This window comes from Natator depressus, chromosome 15 (genome assembly GCF_965152275.1).
Source record: "Natator depressus isolate rNatDep1 chromosome 15, rNatDep2.hap1, whole genome shotgun sequence".
In the NCBI taxonomy this organism is placed as follows: Eukaryota; Metazoa; Chordata; order Testudines; family Cheloniidae; genus Natator; species Natator depressus.
In genome coordinates, this window is record NC_134248.1 from 10589912 (window position 1) to 10607833 (window position 17922).

At 51.7% G+C, this 17922-nt stretch overlaps 1 long non-coding RNA gene and 1 pseudogene across 1 annotated transcript in view; one reads left to right on the forward strand and one right to left on the reverse strand.

Moving 5' to 3' along the window:
• LOC141999412 (uncharacterized) overlaps window positions 1-11097 on the reverse strand; it is a 34430-nt gene extending 23333 nt beyond the window's left edge. The window contains exon 1 of the long non-coding RNA XR_012642005.1: window positions 11030-11097. This is a non-coding gene — a long non-coding RNA (uncharacterized LOC141999412). The remainder of the gene's footprint in view (window positions 1-11029) is intronic.
• On the forward strand, window positions 6095-6272 carry LOC141999650 (U2 spliceosomal RNA; annotated as a pseudogene).
• Window positions 11098-17922: the final 6825 nt, after the last annotated feature.

Here is a 17922-nt window from a genome sequence, read left to right on the forward strand (position 1 = left end):
AAGAAACTCACCCCAAGGGTCATGGACCTGCTCCTCCTTCATCTGGTTACCTGCCTTGCAAAACTCACATTAGCTGCTCCTGTTCTCTAACTTCTCTCCTCCCTTAGGAGAGGGCTTTTTAAAGCTTTGTTCTCCCTGAATAGCCCCACCCCCTGGGTAGGGGTTGATGGGCGGTAGAGGGCTTGGGGATGAAAGCCTCCTTATGCAGCTCTCCACTTGCATAGCAGGCCCCATCCATGCCCTGATGAGGTGTGAACTGCCTCTCTGTTCTTGGGGAGCTTTTGCATGGGCTTGCTTTAAGCAAGGAGGATACATTTTCAGCCTCATAACTATATACATGAAATTATAACCATACTGTAACAATTACTATAATATCACTGGTTTCAGAGTAGCAGCCGTGTTAGTCTGTATTCGAAAAATTCCCACTGTGGGAAAGGGACTGGAAGGCTTGCCCCATTGGACCTTATGAACTGGAACCATAAACCCACTGAACGTTAAATCCCACCAAATGAGGGTAGACCTATCCCCACCATCGTATCCACTCACTATACTCCGCACCTGAACATAGCTGTTATGTGGATAACTTACCCCCATATCTCTATGTCTGTACTCTGACCGGTTAAACTTTTACCCCCAGTCGGGGAGATTGCAGATTATTATGTAATCCTTACTCCACCAGCTCCTAAATCGAATTTCGCACCCCTTGATAATCTGTACCTTATCCCCTGACAACCAGAAACTTCTATGCTTGAACTCTGTACCGTTTCTTATTTCAACATTATCTTAATAAAATTATTAAATCTGTTCTTATCAGTTTAATCTCTTTCTATGAACGGTTGCAACACGTGCGCTGAAGATGGATTCTCCGGCTGCCATCTTTGAAAAAAATCGATGCTGCTTTGCAGGTGTATTCTACCACTGCTGCCTTGGAAGAAAATTCTCCTTCTGCTCCTGAGACACCCCCAGCTGCTCCTTGTACCACCGCTGCCACTGCTGTTGCTCCACAGAAGGTCTCTCGAGCAGTGACTACAACGAAGGTCCTCGGTGCCTCCAGGACACTGCAGACCAGCAGCACGAAGAGGAAGACCGGCGACTGCTTGAAGGACCCCCTCCGAGATGCTGTTCCAGAAAGATCCTGCATTCGGAGGCCAGCCTGCCGGGACATCACAGCCAGAAGGAACATCCCCCCCGCTCCCCAGCGGCGCCGGCCGCCAAGGGTAAGCCCCCCCCGCCTTACAGCAGCTGCTGACCAAGAGCCCCCCCGCTCTCCAGCAACACCGGCCGCCACTGGAGAGCTCCCCCCGCTCTGCCGCTGCAAGAGGCTCTCAGGCGACCACTTCCCACCCCGGCAGCTGCCCAGGTCCCTGGTGCTGATGGTGCTCTCACTGCTCTACACACCAGCAAGAGAGGAATCTCCATTGCTGGGACCAGCATCTCTCCAGAGACCACCCAGAGGGTCACCAGCGCCTTGCCGGATGCCTGCCCAGCCTCCGAAACCACCCAGAGAGACCGCAGGCCCCTGCCAGATGCCTGCCCAGCCGGACCTCTCGACCCCACCCGCCCACGCCTGGATGAACCAGCCAGCGAAACCGCTGGTGCTGCTGGCACCCCCCCGCTGCAAGGTAACGAGGACATCATCTACCTGCAGTACCCCCCCGCAGCGGACGTGCTCATCTGCCCCATCTGCTTCCCCCCCCGAAGCTTCCACCTCCTGGGTGGCGTCACCAGGCACCTGAAGAGATGCCACAGCAAGCAGGTCGCCTTCAGCTGCGCCCTCTGCAGCCTGCCCTTCGAGACGCAGAAGCAACGCAAGACGCACCAAGTCGCCTGCAGGAAACGCCCCAAGGGAACCACACGGCCTCCTGCCCCGGCTCCCAGCCCTGCTGCTGTGCGCTGGCCCACCGCTCCTGAGCCTCAACAAAGAACAGCGATTGTGCAAGCTGCCGTCAAGAAGCCTGCCCCCGTGGCCAGACCAGCGCAACAGGGTGCTGCGATCGAGAAGGTGCCTGCTGCCGCGGGGAACACCACCCAGGTCCTCGCCAGCAGGAGACCCGTCTCACCCTCTCACGTCGCCAGACAAATCTCCATACTGAGACGACTCAGCACTACCTTGCCCCCTGCCCAGCACGTCCCCGTCCCCAGAAGGATCAGTGCCCCCTCGCGCATAGCTGCTCGAGATCCTGTCGCCGGAAGAGTCAGCACCGCCCCTCAGACCGCCCCGCGACCCCCAACCGCCGGAGGAGCCCGAGCCCCGCCTCAGACCGCCCCGCGACCCCCAACCGCCGGAGGAGCCCGAGCCCCGCCTCAGACCGCCCCGCGACCCCCAACCGCCGGAGGAGCCCGAGCCCCGCCTCAGACCGCCCCGCGACCCCCAACCGCCGGAGGAGCCCGAGCCCGAGCCCCGCCTCAGACCGCCCCGCGAACCCCAACCGCCGGAGGAGCCCGAGCCCGAGCCCCGCCTCAGACCGCCCCGCGAACCCCAACCGCCGGAGGAGCCAGTGCCAAGCCACAGGCTGCTCCGCAAGCTCCAGATATTACTGAAGGAAGCAACCCCGCAGCCACAGAAAACCACCGGGCCCTCATCACCAGACGGCTCAGCACGGCCCCTGAGTCCATCCTGCGGGACGCTGCCAACAGCGGATCTCACATTCCAGCAGCAACCGCCCAGGCAGCAGCCACCCCTAGAAGGACCAGCGGTGTCCCAGCAACCCCCGAGCCGGACAGCGTCCCTCCGACCACTAGCAATGCCAGCATCCCGCCAGAGATCCCACCCCAGCACCCAACCAAAGGGAACGGTGACTCACGAGATAGACAGCAGGTCGACCATGCAGGTGTTGAGTCGGCCTCAGACGAGGTCGAGGACCATGAGGGCCAGCAGCCGGTGGAGAGGGCTGCCACTCTGTGGCAGACTGCCTGGACCGAGGAGCTACGAGCGACAGCTTCCTTTGACAACTTCGACCTCCTCGTAGACAGGCTCGCCCAAGAACTGTCTGCCGAAACCGCTCCCAGGAGACGTCCCAGCCAGGAGGACGCCCCGCCTGCCACAGAACGCCTGTTCCAAACCTCAACACCACCACCAGGGGAGCCAGAAGGAGAGGAGCCAACCGCCGCTACGATCCAGCAGCGGCTTCAAGGATCCAAAAGCTGTACCGGGCAAACCGCTCCAAAGCCATGAGGGAGATCCTCGACGGGCCCTCGCCCTACTGCACAATCCCATCTGAACGTCTCTACAGCTACTTCAAGGATGTATTCGACCACACAGCCCAGGATGGCGCGCTGCGCCCTGAGTGCCTCCGCCCCCTGCCCCGTGTCGACGACGCAGGTGCCCTGGAAGCTGACTTCACGCCCAAGGAAGTGTTGGCCAGACTCTCAAAAACAAAAAACACAGCTCCCGGGAAAGACGGCATCTGCTACAGCCTCCTGAAAAAGCGAGATCCCGGCTGCCTGGTCCTCGCCACGCTCTTCAACCAGCGCAAGTGACTCTGCCGGACTCCCAGCTCCTGGAAGAAGGCCATGACGGTTCTGGTGTACAAGAAGGGTGAGCGGGATGACCCCAGCAACTGGAGGCCCATCTCCCTCTGCTCCACGATGTACAAGCTCTATGCCAGCTGCCTGGCGTCGAGGATCACGGAGTGGTCGGTGTGCGGGGGGGCCCATCAGCTCCACCCAGAAAGGCTTCATGTCCTGCGAGGGCTGCTATGAACACAACTTTGTCCTCCAAACCATCATGGAAACGGCCAGAAGGGCGCGGAGGCAGTGTACGGTAGCCTGGCTCGACCTGGCCAACGCCTTTGGGTCCATGCACCACCACATCTTTGCCACGCTCCAGGAGTTTGGGATGCCAGAGAACTTCCTCCGTGCGATCCAAGAGATGTACAAGGGATGCAGCACCACCATTCGCTCGGTCGAAGGGGAGACCGCCGAGATCCCGATCCGGAGCGGAGTTAAGCAGGGCTGTCCCCTCAGCCCCATCATCTTTAACCTCGCCATGGAGCCGTTGCTGCAAGCGATCTCCAAGGGTGCAGATGGCTTCAACCTCCACGGTGAGAGGATGAGCGTCCTGGCTTACGCGGATGACCTGGTCCTGACCGCGGACGACCCAGAGAACCTCCAGCGTATGCTAGATGCCACCAGCCGAGTTGCCGATTGGAAGGGGCTCCGCTTCAATGCAAAGAAGTGCTCATCCCTCCACATAGATGGCAGCAAAAGGGACTCGGTCCAGGCGACAGAATTCCAGATCCAGGGCGAGCCCGTCATCCCCCTGGCTGAGGGGCAGGCCTACCGACACCTCGGCACACCGACGGGTTTCCGTGTCCGACAGACACCCGAGGACACCATCCAAGAGATCCTACAGGATGCCGCCAAGATCGACACCTCACTGCTAGCACCGTGGCAAAAGATAAACGCCCTGAACGCCTTCCTGATCCCCCGCATCTCGTTCGTCCTAAGGGGATCCGCCGTGGCAAAGGTACCCCTCAACAAGGCAGACAAGATCATCCGGCAGCTGGTGAAGAAGTGGCTGTTCCTTCCCCAGAGAGCCAGCAGCGAGCTGGTCTATATCACCCACAGGCATGGCGGTGCCAATGTCCCCCGCATGGGTGACTTGTGTGACATCGCGGTGATCACCCACGCCTTCCGCCTGCTGACGTGTCCCGACGCCATGGTTAGGAGCATCGCAGCAAAAGCCCTCCATGACGCAACACAAAAGCGGATTGGTAGAGCCCCCTCCAACCAAGACACCGCCAGCTTCCTGAGCGGTTCCCTGGATGGCGAATTTGGACGGGACGGTGGCGACACCGCTTCACTGTGGTCCCGCGCCCGCAATGCCACGCGCCGCCTGGGGAAGCGCATCGGCTGCCGCTGGGAGTGGTGCGAGGAGCGCCAGGAGCTGGGAGTCCTGGTGCCGCAGATCAGGTCCGAGGGCAACACCATCATCACCCCGAGCGCCAGGGGCCTGCTGGAGAGGACCCTGAAGGCAGCCACCCACTCGCTGTACGTAGAAGCCCTGAAGCGCAAGCCGGAGCAGGGAAAAGCCTTCGAACTGACCAGCAAGTGGGACGCCAGCAACCACTTCCTCGCCAGGGGCGGCTTCACCCGCTTCGCCGACTGGCGGTTGATCCACCGCGCCCGGCTCAACTGCATCCCGCTCAACGGAGCCGTCCGCCACGGGAACCGAAACAAGCGTTGCAGGAAGTGCGGCTACGCCAACGAGACCCTGCCCCACGTCCTGTGCAGCTGCAAGCCCACTCCAGAGCCTGGCAGCTGTGCCACAACGCCATCCAGAACCGCCTGGTGAAAGCCATCGCACCGCGCCTGGGGGAGGTCGCCGTGAACTGCGTCATCCCCGGTACCGACAGCCCGCTGCGACCCGACGTGGTTGTCACCAACGAAACCCAGAAAAAGATCATCCTTGTCGACATCACGGTCCCCTTCGAGAACAGGACCCCGGCCTTCCGAGAAGCCCAAGCTCGGAAACTGGAAAAATACGCCCCTCTGGCCGACACCCTGAGAGCGAAGGGCTACGAGGTGCAGCTGGACGCCCTGATCGTCGGAGCCCTGGGCGCTTGGGACCCCTGCAACGAGCGTGTGCTGCGGACCTGCGGGATCGGTAGATGCTACGCACGGCTCATGCGGCGCCTCATGGTCTGGGACACCATCCGATGGTCCAGGGACATCTACATCGAACACATCACCGGCCACCGACAGTACCAGGAGGAGTGAGCCGGTACGACATTGTGCACCCACTGTGGGAAAGAGACTGAGAGGCCTTCCCCATCGGACCGTATGAACTGCAACCATAAACCCACTGAACGTTAAACCCTACCAGATGAGGGTAGACCCATCCCCACCATCGTATCCACTCACTATACTCCGCATACTGAACATAGCCGTTGTGTGGATAACTTACCCCATATCTCTATGTCTGTACTCTGACCGGTTAAACTTTTACCCCCAGTCGGGGAGATTGCAGATTATTATGTGATCCTTACTCCACCAGCTCCTAAATCGAATTTTACACCCCTTGATAATCTGTACCTTATCCCCTGGCAACCAGAAACTTCTATGCTTGAACTCTCTACCGTTTCTTATTTCAACATTATCTTAAACTGATGAGAACAGATTTAAAAATTTTATTAATATCTGATACGTCCTCTATCTGAGGACTATATATTAAATGGATTTTTGGAACAGGGAGATGGAATAAGAGCTTGCTCCATCCACTCCACGCATCGACCTGGTATTGCAGTACTTCCAGGAACGGTGCACCTCACCTTGGGGAGACTATTGTGGTTAAAAAAATAGAATTAGTTGAATTTGGTACACCCAATACTGACTTGGATTCTCACTGTATTCTATGGGTGGCATATCACTGACGCTTTAAAAACTCCCACACCCCAATCTGGGTCTATGCTGGTTACATACTATGTATGTATCTCGTGAGCCTTGTAACCGATACGTGCCTTAAGCCTAACCCCAGATGTATCCTTCCTACCTTCTTAACTTGCGTGAACTTGATTTCAGTGCCCCTCTCCCATGGCCAAACCGGAATGTCTCTACGCAAAAGAATAAAATGGACACAAATCAGACATCAAGAATTCTAACACTCATAAACCAGTAGGAGAGAGCGCTTCAATCTCCCTGGACACTCAACAAACAGACTTAAAAGCGGCCATTCTTCAAAAAACAAAAACTTCAAAACAGACTTCAACGAGAAACTGCAGAACTGGAATTAATTTGCAAACTTGACACCTTCACATTAGGCCTGAATAAAGACTGGGAGTGGCTGGCTCACTCCAAAATGTAATTTTCCCTCTGTTGATACTCACTCACATCTTCTTGTCAACTGTTGGGAATGGGCCACATCCACCCCTGATTGAATTGGCCTCGTTAGCACTGACCCCCCCCCCCCCCCGCCCACCCACACACACTTGATAAGGCAACTCCCATGTTTTCATGTGCTGTATATTTATACCTGCCTCCTGTATTTTTCACTCCATGCATCTGATGAAGTGATACTTACTTTTTAGAACCTGGATTAAACAACTGTGTGAATTAATTAGATTTGGTTGTATTCTTCTCCCCACCCAGCCTATGTTCCATGGATCTTGATTTGTGAGACCACGTGAAGGCACTAGGTGTCCTGCTGTACCCAGAGGTCCCCGTCCTGATTTTTTTTTTTCAAACCTACTATAAAAATTCTAACTCATGATACTTACCGTCTCGTTCTTAGGCTGTGGCTTGGGACAGGCCACTTAACGAGGGTGGGAGCCTGCAGCGTGAAGATTAAGCTCATCCACAGGAGCTTTGTGATGAGCGTACATGATCTAGTGCTTGTGGCAGGCTTTCCCACCGTGAAGTGCTCCTCGCTACTCTTCCATTCAACTCTCTTTTTGCGGGGATCGATTTACCCCTGTCAGGCACTCAGTGAGAGAGTTGCTTCCCCCGCCCTTGCAGTTGTTTATTTTTCTACCAAGCTTTGAAATCCGGACCAGCAGGTGGTGCCATCGCTCCACAGCTGACCCTAAAGAGGGGAAAGCGAAGTCTGCTCTGCAGGCTGAGCAGAGCCGGCTGTTGGGACCCACAGGGCATGCAGTCGCCGGGCTCCTCTGACCGGCATCGTAGCTATAAGCATAGTACCTGTTCCAGCACCACGCCCCCACGCAGACTCTATTCCAAATAAAATCAGCTTGGGTCCCCCAAATTACGACTCTGCTTGGATGAAAAGCGTCTTCTTCCATCTCCGGTTTTCCATGTACTACCCAGGGATGGCATCCTCCAGGGTCCTCTCCAGCATAGTTCTCGCTCTCGGAGCGATGATGGTGCGCTCGGTGTTCTTGACCCGTGGCAGCAGGACTCCCAGCTCCCGACGTTCCTCACACCACATCAAGTAGCTGCCGATACGCTTTTCCAGCTGTTGTGTTGCATTGCAGGCACGAGTCCAAAGTGGAGCAAAGACTCCACCGTCGTCTCTTCCAAATACGGCTCCCAGGCGACCTCTTGGCTGGAAGGGGCCACGGCGATTGGCTTCCCGATGATGTCACGCACAGCACTCGCCACAAGGTTCCTCACCGTAGCATCCAGGCACATCGAAAGATGGAATGCGCAAGTGATCGCCGCAGCGTCAGACAGATCACCCCTTCGAGGGATGTTGGTGCCTCCCTACCTGTGCTCGTTACTAGCCCTCCAGGGGAGTTACAGCCTCTTCTTCGCCAGCTGCCTTATGGAGCTGTTTGCCTTGTTGAGAGGTACCTTTGCCACAGCAGTTAGCACCAGGAAACCACGATCTGTATTTTTCAGGAGTTGTCGTACCAAATGCTCTCCTTTCCTGGGGCTCTACTGTGTGTCTTCATGCGTCTGTCACTATTTCCTGTGCTGTAAAGTCAACTTCTTCCAGCGCCTCTTCATGGCCGAGCTGGGGCAGGGGCGAAAAGCATCTTGAACGCTGCGTATCATTCGGGACTACACGGTCAAACACAGCCATGGAGTATGAGAAGAGTCTCTCGGATGGGATGGCACAGTAGGATGAGGGCCCGTCCGAGGAGCTCCCTCATAGCCTTAGGACGGTTTGACCATTATTGCTTCTGAATCCTGGAATCTGCTGTCAGATCATAGCGGTGACTCAGGTGTTTCTTCTCCCGGCTTCCTGGTTGTAGTTCTATCTAGACGCAGGGGCTCTGTGAGAATTCGCTGTGTTCCCCTGATTTCCATTCTTCCCCGATGGAATTTCTGCAGACAGGTCTTTAGTGAGCCTGTCTACAAGGCGGTCAAAGTCATTGAAGGATTCTATCCCCCATCCCACTCAACTCCCTCAGAGCTACAGCCAGGAAGAGATGGTCCAACAACTTACTGCATGGTTTGCCATGTTGTAGCAGTCTGCCGCCAGCCTGTAGGCCAGGTAATCATACATCCTACGTTCAGTGCAATAAACTGGATAGCCCCCACTCTGTTGCTGGACTTCTGCCTGCATTCTCTTTTTACTCCTGCAGCTCTTTCCTTCCTTCTTGGTTTTTGTTTTTATCAGGGGGGTTTTATTTACTTAAACTTCATTAACATTCTTTAAACTTATCTTCTCCTCCTCCTCCCCCCCCCCCCGCCCACTCCCCTCTAATCTCCCTCAAAACTTTCCTGTTCCCTAGTTCCCCGATCCCTTAGGAGCAGGCTTTTAAAAACCTTGTTCTCCCTGAGGAGCCCCACCCACCGATTAAGAGTTAGCACCCACCAAAGGGCTTGGCCATCAAAGCCTCCTTAAGAAGCTCTCAACTTGCCTAGCAGGCCTCTAGGCTCAGCACAGGGTCCCTCAAAGGAACAGACCACACTATATACTTCCGTCAAGCAGCAAGCACACAACGGACAAGCTACGGACCATAGGTGCTGACTCTGCGGGTGCTCAGCACCTAGGAGCCAGAGCTTCAGTGTAGAATGTGATCAGTTCTGTGCCGCGAAAAACTTCTGCCCTTTGGGCAGGGAGTTTGTTTGTAAACAGGAAGGGTGATTAATTACAAGCCTTTTGTAATCTTAAATTAAGTTAAGGATGGCTAGATCATGAAAGCATTCCCAGGCGCTCCAGTAAAAGATAGGAAACAAAGGGTAGGAATAAATAGTCCATTTTCAGTTACACAGGTCCTTCTCAAAACCTGGGTCACAGGCTGAGTGCCTGGGTGCAGGGATGCTGAGCCAGCCATCCTCCTAGTGTCCTAAGCATCCTGCCCCAAGTGACTAATGAGGAGACACTCCTGTATCCCCACTATTCTTTCCCCAGTTTCCTCCTCTGGGCCCCCTCCTTCAGCTGCCAGCTAGCAACTGGGACAGTTTCCTTAATGACTGACAACACCTCTCCTGCCCCTGTGCCTGAGGGCATGTGGCCTTCTGCTGGAAAGGAGCTAGTCTCAGCCCCTCCCATACTTAGAAGCACCCTGCTTCCCCGTGTTACAGAAATCCTCACCCACCTCAGTGGTTTCTGAGATTCCCTGCTATTTCTCTGGGACACACATGTCTGCTCCCTAGAGCTGGGTTTTTCTCTGGTTCAGCTGCAACCTGGACAGTTGTCTCCCTGGCAGGCATTACACCCCCATCCCTTCCTGATGTGGTGTTACCTCCAGCTGCAGTGTAGGAGTTGGTCTCAACCACCCTCCCACCTAGAAGCATATGGCTTCCCCCAGCTGCAGAAGAAGCAAGGAGACTCTCTCCCATTCTCTCAGAAGTTCCTGAGACCTTCCCCTTCCCCTTGGGGGGGTCCCAGCATAAAATTCCCTCCTGCTGCAGGCAAACGCTTTCACCTGAGGTAGACAGAAAAAATCGTTACCCAGGAGCAGGCCGAATAGGAGGTGTTCCATTACCCGCCCAGTCAAAACACCTTCCAAACCACATGGAGTTTAGCTAATGGTATGAGGAATCTGCTTTTGTGCACCCCCAGAATCTCTGCCATTTGGCCAGGCAACAGACTGGCCTTTGGGACCCCACACTGCTTAACCAGAGAGATCTGGGCCCCTGTATCCCTCTGCCCCAAGCATTACCTGCCATCAATTTGGACAGCCTTAACATGCTCCATATCTGGTTCTGCAGTGGCTCACAGAACCAATATGATCGGTTTCAATTGCTTGGGGGGGTCTCTGTGTTGAGGACAGCAGAACTAATGAGCTATTGTTTGCTTGCTTCCTCCTAGCACAGGGCATTTATTCCTCCAGCGATCAGTGGAATTACACTGATCACACCTTCTGGGCTCTTCTGCTTTTACAGGAGATTTGGGATAGGAGTTACCAGTAGAGGAATGTTTTTAGGTCAGAGAATGTTTAGGCTCCCAGCCCCCTTCTCTCTTCCCAGGGACAAAATGGGATCCTCCCCTCCCACCAGCTTTAAACCCCTCTTTCTCTGGCCTGCCTTCAATAAGCACCTGATTCTGTTTGAAGGCATCCGCTAAAAAAAGCCATCTCAACCACAGACTTTACATCTTTGTCCCATTGACGCTGCTTCACATCAGCCTTAGGTATCCTTATATTGCACCACACACACACACACCAGACAAACTCACCCCAGGGGTCATGTAGTTGTTTCCTCCTTCACCTGGAGAACCCCCTCACAGAACTAAGGTTATGGCTCCAGTTCTCTAGCTCCTCTGGTTGCTTAGGAGCAGGCTTTTTAAAGCCCTGTTCTTCCTGAGGAGCCCCACCCCCTGGTTAGGGGTTGATCCATCCATGCCTCAGCACAAGGTCCCTCAAACGAACAGACCACCCTATATACTTCAACCAAGCAGCAAGCACACCACAAACGCAAACACACACCAGCCACAGACAACAAGCTTACCCCAGGCTCCTCCTCTATGTGGAGAACTCACTGGCAAAACTCACATTAGCTGTTCCTGTTCCCTAGCTCCTCTGGTCACTGAGGAGTGGGCTTTTTAAAGCCTTGTTCTCCCTGAGTTGCCCCACCCTCGGGTTGCCAACTTTCTACTTGCATAAAACCAAACAGCTAGATGGACCTTGGTCTGACCCAGTATGGCCATTCTTCTGGTCTTATGAAAAGTTATACTTGGAGTAGCTTGTGGAAAGTAAATGTAATGAGTGTAAATTGTCTCTTAGTAACCAAAAATTTAGTCCCTGAATAAATACAGTTCATTAAAGTAGTATTGTGGCTACTTACCTGTCTTGGCTTCTCACTGAAACTGTAGCTCATTTCTCCTGGTATTGCCAATGTCTGGTGATATGTTCTAAATAAATGTCCCTTGACCGCCTGATGAAATACCAGGAGAAATGAGCTACAGTGCCAATGAGACACAAAGAAGGGAAAGCAGCTGAAATTCTTCTCTAGTGGATCTTATTTACTCACAGACAACCTACTTTAAATTCCAAGTTACTGAGGGACACTGTATTTATTCTCTGCAAGTTGCCCCTAGTATAACTTCCTGTGAGTGATGTATCTGAATATTTGAATACTGATATTTGTTACTGCTAAATGTATTAACCCCAATTTGGGATATTGGCATGATTGTTGAACTCTTGGTGAGTTTTGAGGTTGGCGAGACTGTAGGAACCATGACAACAGCTCTGTGACCTTTGAGGATCCTCTACTCAGTCTGCAAGGAACCAGATCCGGTCAAGGGGCCTAGCAATTTCCCTGGCACACACAATACTCACTTTCTCATGTGCACACACAGTTTATTTTCCCAGCCACCATCACAGATAACTAAGCTGGAATAAGACGTTTCCCCCCCTCACTCCCCAGAGTCTACACTAACAGCACCAAATGGCACCGTTTTCTGCTGATGTCACTGTGGCCTCATAGTCTTTTACCAAGGGAGGCTTTATGATTCCACTTATAGCTCAAGGAGAAGCTACAGCTAGGGGAGGGAGCATTGCTTTTGTGGAGACAAATGGGTAATTTGTTACACAGGCAGGAAAGAAGCTGGTGAGAAACGAATGGGACATGGGTGGAAGGGTCCCTCCGAGTGGAAATTTGCTTTTCAAGTAGTTGGTGCAGGTTTTTTTGTCTAGGAAAAACTATTTGCTGGCTCAGACTACTCTATCTAAGACCAGGGGGCTATTCTTCCAATAATAAGGCTTAGTAAAACTGTAAATGCTTTAAATTTTCAAAGTGCCTTAGGTCCTAATTATCTCACACAACATGCCTGCAAGGTATTATCCCCATTTTATTACTAGTTGTATATTGTGCCGTCCTTGTATACAGTGTATTTTCTCTTTCTGAAGAGCTGGAGCCAGATTCTGATTTCTGTGACACCAGTGTAAATGAGGAGTGACTCCACTGACAACAATGGGGTTACACCGGCATAAACCTTGTGAGAGCAGCATCAGAACCAGAGCCCCTGCTCTGAGACGCTTTTGCTCTATAGTGGGAAACAGAGGCTCAGAGAGAGAACTGACTTGTTCAAGGCCAAACAGCTAGTCAGTGGCAGAGCCTGGAATAGAACTCACAAATCCATGGGTCTTAGCTCCATGGCAGGCTGGTAATTTTAGTCATTTCTGAGTCGCTGCAGTCCAGATTCCTACACTGAAACTCAGTGTTTAAAAAATATCAGTGCAGTAGACTCCACCCACAGACAAAGGGTCTCCTGCTGCTACATACACGTTGAGGCAAAGCAGACATTTATGATTTATAGAAAGTGGCTGGCGAGAGGCAGAATTTTTTTTTTTTTTTTTTGCAAAGTGGGGAAGGGGGCAGTTGATCCTGGCTCAGCACTTAATTATAATTACTTCTATTAAAACCAGTGTCAGATGGATGCCAGTGCAATAGAGGAGCAGCTGCTCTCTGAACTCATATTGGTTTGTTGCATTCTGGCTCGTTAAGTGATTCAGCCAAGCAGAGAGCAGTTTAGGCAGGAGAGTAGAGGGTTTAGGGTGCTGTTTTCATTTAGCACATGCTTGGGGTCTAGTTATGCAGCTGGAAATTCTGGTCAGCCACCCCAACACCAGAGTGCTGGGCTAAGAGTCCATGAGGTGACAGGAGGACTGGTTTTGTGAGGAGCCCTTTAATAACACCATTGTATGTTTAAGGGCTCATCCACAACAGAAAAGTGACTCAATTTAAAGGTGTGATTTTCAAACCTGTGCAAAAGTGGGAGTGGCTGTTGCAGTTCAGTTTAAATTGATGAGGAAGAGGTTTAAGATCAACGGAAATAAAATGGTCTTAAGTCCCAGTAAGTCTCCACACAGGGTGATTGTGGCTTAAAAAAAGAATTAAGATAAAGTTGGTGCAACTTTCTCATGTAGACAAGGCCTAAAGCCCATTTCCGACCAAAGGGTTTCACTGTTTGCGACATGACACGTCTGTAACAGCCAGTGCCCTGCAGAAGGAAGAGACCCTTTTGCCCAAACAAACAGGGACAAGGTTCTAATCTTACAAAAAAAGCAAGCGGTCTTTCACAGCTGCACAGGGGATGTAGCATCTCCCTCCTTCATGGCTCACGCTAAAGACACATAGTGAAGTGCTTGGTATTCCACTCATCATCCCTGCAGGATTTTTCAAGCCTGAAGCTCAGTCCGATAGATCAGCCCATCTGGGTTTAAAAATGTGTTTGGTCCCATTCATAGAAGGTTGGTTACAAAATGCTCATCCATGGCAAACACGAGCTTCTGGTGTGGCATCTGGGCTCAATCCATGGAAATCACTAGGCACTTAAGACCCACCCGGGAGGGGGCTGGTGACTGCAAGGGAAAGAGAGGGAGAGAGGCCTTGCATAGAGTTCTCTGAGGCCTGTGCCCACCTCTGAAGTATTGTCAATGGGCCCTAGAGGGAGCCGCGAGTCTTCTCCGAAGCTGGAGTGTCAGCCAAACTCCTGCAGGGAAAGGCGAAAACAGGGAGGCTCTGGAAATTAAATACAAATGTGGCTGCCTCCACGATCAGGTTTTGTCTCCATGTAAATACCAAGCTGCCCCACGCAGGAGAGCGCAGGGGGACTGAAGAGTAAATTCTCACCAAGTCCAAGGTTATTTGGTTCTTGTAGATCCTCTACGTGTTTCTGCAAAATATTCAGAGGCTGGGGCCTGTTCTTAATCCTCAGCCTCAAGCTGATCTTGTATATGCTGCACCTGTGCGTGTTGTGTCTCTAAGTGCCTGGAGCCGGTTGTTACTGGGATTAGATGGGGGTGAGAGAATGTTTGCCAGACGTCGCGTTAGAAATCTCAGTCAAGGCAGTGCTCAGTAGGGGCATTATTTATTGAACTCCATTTGTGTGTTTAGTGTGCAGTATGTAGAGAAAGTCACAACTTGGATTCCAGAAGAAACACCCCTGGACTTATCCTACAATACCTATTGTATTGGACATGCCTTGCCGCAGTTCAGATTCTTTATGTTGTGACGTTCCCCTCTGGTGTTATCCGGATGGGTGATCTGCTAGGCCACTCTGGGAGCCAGCCTTACCCTGCTCTGCTGTGAGAACCCCCATTCGTGGGCTGTTCACGCACAGCCTCTGGCATGTCAGCTGCTCCCAGCTACTTGCAACCAAATGACACTAGCCAACATCTCCGGTCCCAGACACAACCCTAGGAACCTCCGTCTTGCAGTGTCCAGTTATGCCCACTGGATGCTGCAAGCTTATCTAAGTTCATCAATTTAACAAAGAAATTGATATGTACCAGGCTTGTTATCCCAAGGGGAGCCTCTGATACACTTCAAACCAAACGCACTGCTTCAGATAGGATAAACAAACAGATTTATTAGTGATTATAAGTCAAAGCATAACAAGTCAGATTTGGTCAAATGAAATAAAAGCAAAACGCATTCTAAGCTGATCTTAACATTTTCAATGTCCTTACAAACTTAGATGCTTCTCACCACAGGCTGGTTGGTGGCCCTTCAGCCAGGCTCTCCCCTTTGATCAGCATTTCAGTCGCTTGGTGGTGTCTGTAGATGTAGGTGGAAGAGAGAGCATGGCAAAATGTCTCTCCCTTTTATCAAGTCCTTTCTTCCCTCTGGGCTTTGCCCCACCCCCCTTCAGAGTCAGGTGAGCATTACCTCATCGCAGTCCCAAACTGCCCAAAGGAAGGGGGTGACTCCCTTGAGGGCGTAACAGATTCTTTTGTTGCTGCCTAAGCCAGTGTCCATTGTTCCTGTGAGGCTGGGCTGGGTTTGTCCCATCCATGCCCTGACAAGGTGTGAACTGCCTCTCTGTTCTTGGAGAGTTTTTGCCTGGGCTTGCTTTAAGCCAGGAGGACACATTTTCAGCCTCAAACTATACACATGAAATTATAACCTGTAACCTTACTATAACATTACTGTAACAATTACTATCACATCACTATAACAACCATGCTCAGTGCATCATGAGCCTTCCGAAGACACCCGTCATAACAAACTTTGCATTGGATACCACACAATCATTTTATAAAGATGAACATGGTGGGGGTGTAGGGTGTTCCCCCAGGGTACAGAGCGTCACATATGTAAACTAGCTCAAGGCAGATGGCCAGGTTCTGGCAGAACATGGAGGTCAAATCACTCCCAGCCCCATTAGCTAGCAGCCCCAGCCTTCAGCACAAATAGCAGGAGAGACAACTAGTAGCCTCTCTCCTCTCTGGAAGACCCACCTAACCTCAATGGCTGATTGATCCACGCCACTCAGCCAGCAGCAGAGAGGGAGGCACAAGTTCTGGTTCTCTAGCTTGGGGAATTCGGTAAATAGTCAGCATGGTAGTCAATGACACCACCACCACCTAGGCAGGGCGCTGCACTCCTTGGTCCTGTGTTAATGGGAAGGGAGAATTATGCTGGAAACTGGGGTGCAGCAAGTCAAGAAAGGAGAAAGCGTTAGCGAAAACTACTTAGAATGGTCATTAACCACTGAAAGTCTCTGCCATCTGCTTGTTGGCTTGGGGCCAGCGGAATGAGTTGGTAGGTCTGAATCAAGTTCCTAGTCCCCAGCTGTCAACATCACAGGTCACCATATTCCAGCTGGCATAATGGACTAGCCCAGCCTAAGCAGGGAGGCCGAGAATTAAATGGAATGTGGAGACTGAACAATGCTCATGATTTCTGTCCAAAGAGGCTGTTGCTGAGACTCTTAGCATGAGGGAGTTTGCAACCATCGCTATGAAATAACCGTCAAATCCTCTCTCCAGCCCTAACCGTCCCACTGCGTTATTGGGGGCAGGAGGAAACGGCAGGCGTGAAAGCAAGAACCGGGGAAGGTGACATTTTAGTCTTTTCCCCAAAGTAGATTTTTTTTTTTTTTTTTTTAAAGGAACATATTTTGTTACTCTGAGCCAGGCAAAAAGGAACGAGGTGGGTGGTTTGTGGCCCTGTGTATGTGCTAAACCAAAACAGCAATTACAGTCAGCTACATGTTTAACCTGGAAAAAAAATCCGGAAAATATTTTGTGCTCATAACAGGACCCAGTTAATAGTGCTAGGAGAATCCTTAATTTCTTAAATTGTGAACTGAAGTTCTAAGTCGCGGGCCTTAACACTGCATTCCTGTCAACTTTTGGATTTCATACATACATGCGCACAGCACACAAGGGTTTAGGATTAACCAGCTTGAGAGAATTTTAATTAGAATTTCCTGCTGTTGCATTGCCGCCTGCCATCCAGACGCTGCTTGTAAGCTGTGGTGCGGGATCTGGGGGCTTTTAATAAATCAGTTTAGGACTCAGATCTATAAAGGCCACTTCATTTTCTTCACATGCCCTCTGCTCAGAAATCAGACCAGTTCCTCCACATGCAAACTGGGAGTTAACTCCATTCTCCATGAAGGGTACAGATTTTTTTCTTGATTAACAGCAGCTTTCTATTGACCTTTTACTGCATTATTGTACACAGGACCAGGTTCATGCCCAAAGCCTTGTTTTCATTTGCTTCTTGGTGATCATTCCTTGTGAAGGTCAAAGTCCCAGAGCCAAACTCTATTGTCTTTTTCTTGTGCTAGTGGCATTGGCCTGTATAAGTCCCTTTAGACTGTGAGCTCTTTAGGGTAGGGATGACATTTTCTGTTCAGGCATGTGGGTTTTTTTTAATTGTTATTACTGCAAACAGCCTATACATCTGTGGTGTTAGGTGGAATAATCAGTGGCATGATTTCAAGTGCTTCGCACAGAGGTGCATCAGGAAAGTTACTATGCAGTCCAGGGGGTTTAAATGTAGGTTGTGATTTCCAACTGCTGTCACCATGCAAAGGTTGAGAACGACCTGAGGGTATTAGCACTCTTCATGACCCGGTGTCCAGGCAGTTATTGCATTGCACTAGGGTGTGGCAACACCAGCGTATTGTGCTGAGGCAAGGGGCTGAGAAGGATGAAGTCAGTGTGTCAGGATTCACATCTGCTTATTGCACAAGTGACAGTTTCTGTTTTAGCACCTTCAGTTTTACATCTCTGCCCTGTCCATGCTAGATGTGCACTTTGGCCCTGTCCAGGCTAAGGCAGAAATCGTACTAATAAACGTCACCCTCCTCAGCTCTTGCCAGCGTGGCCTTTG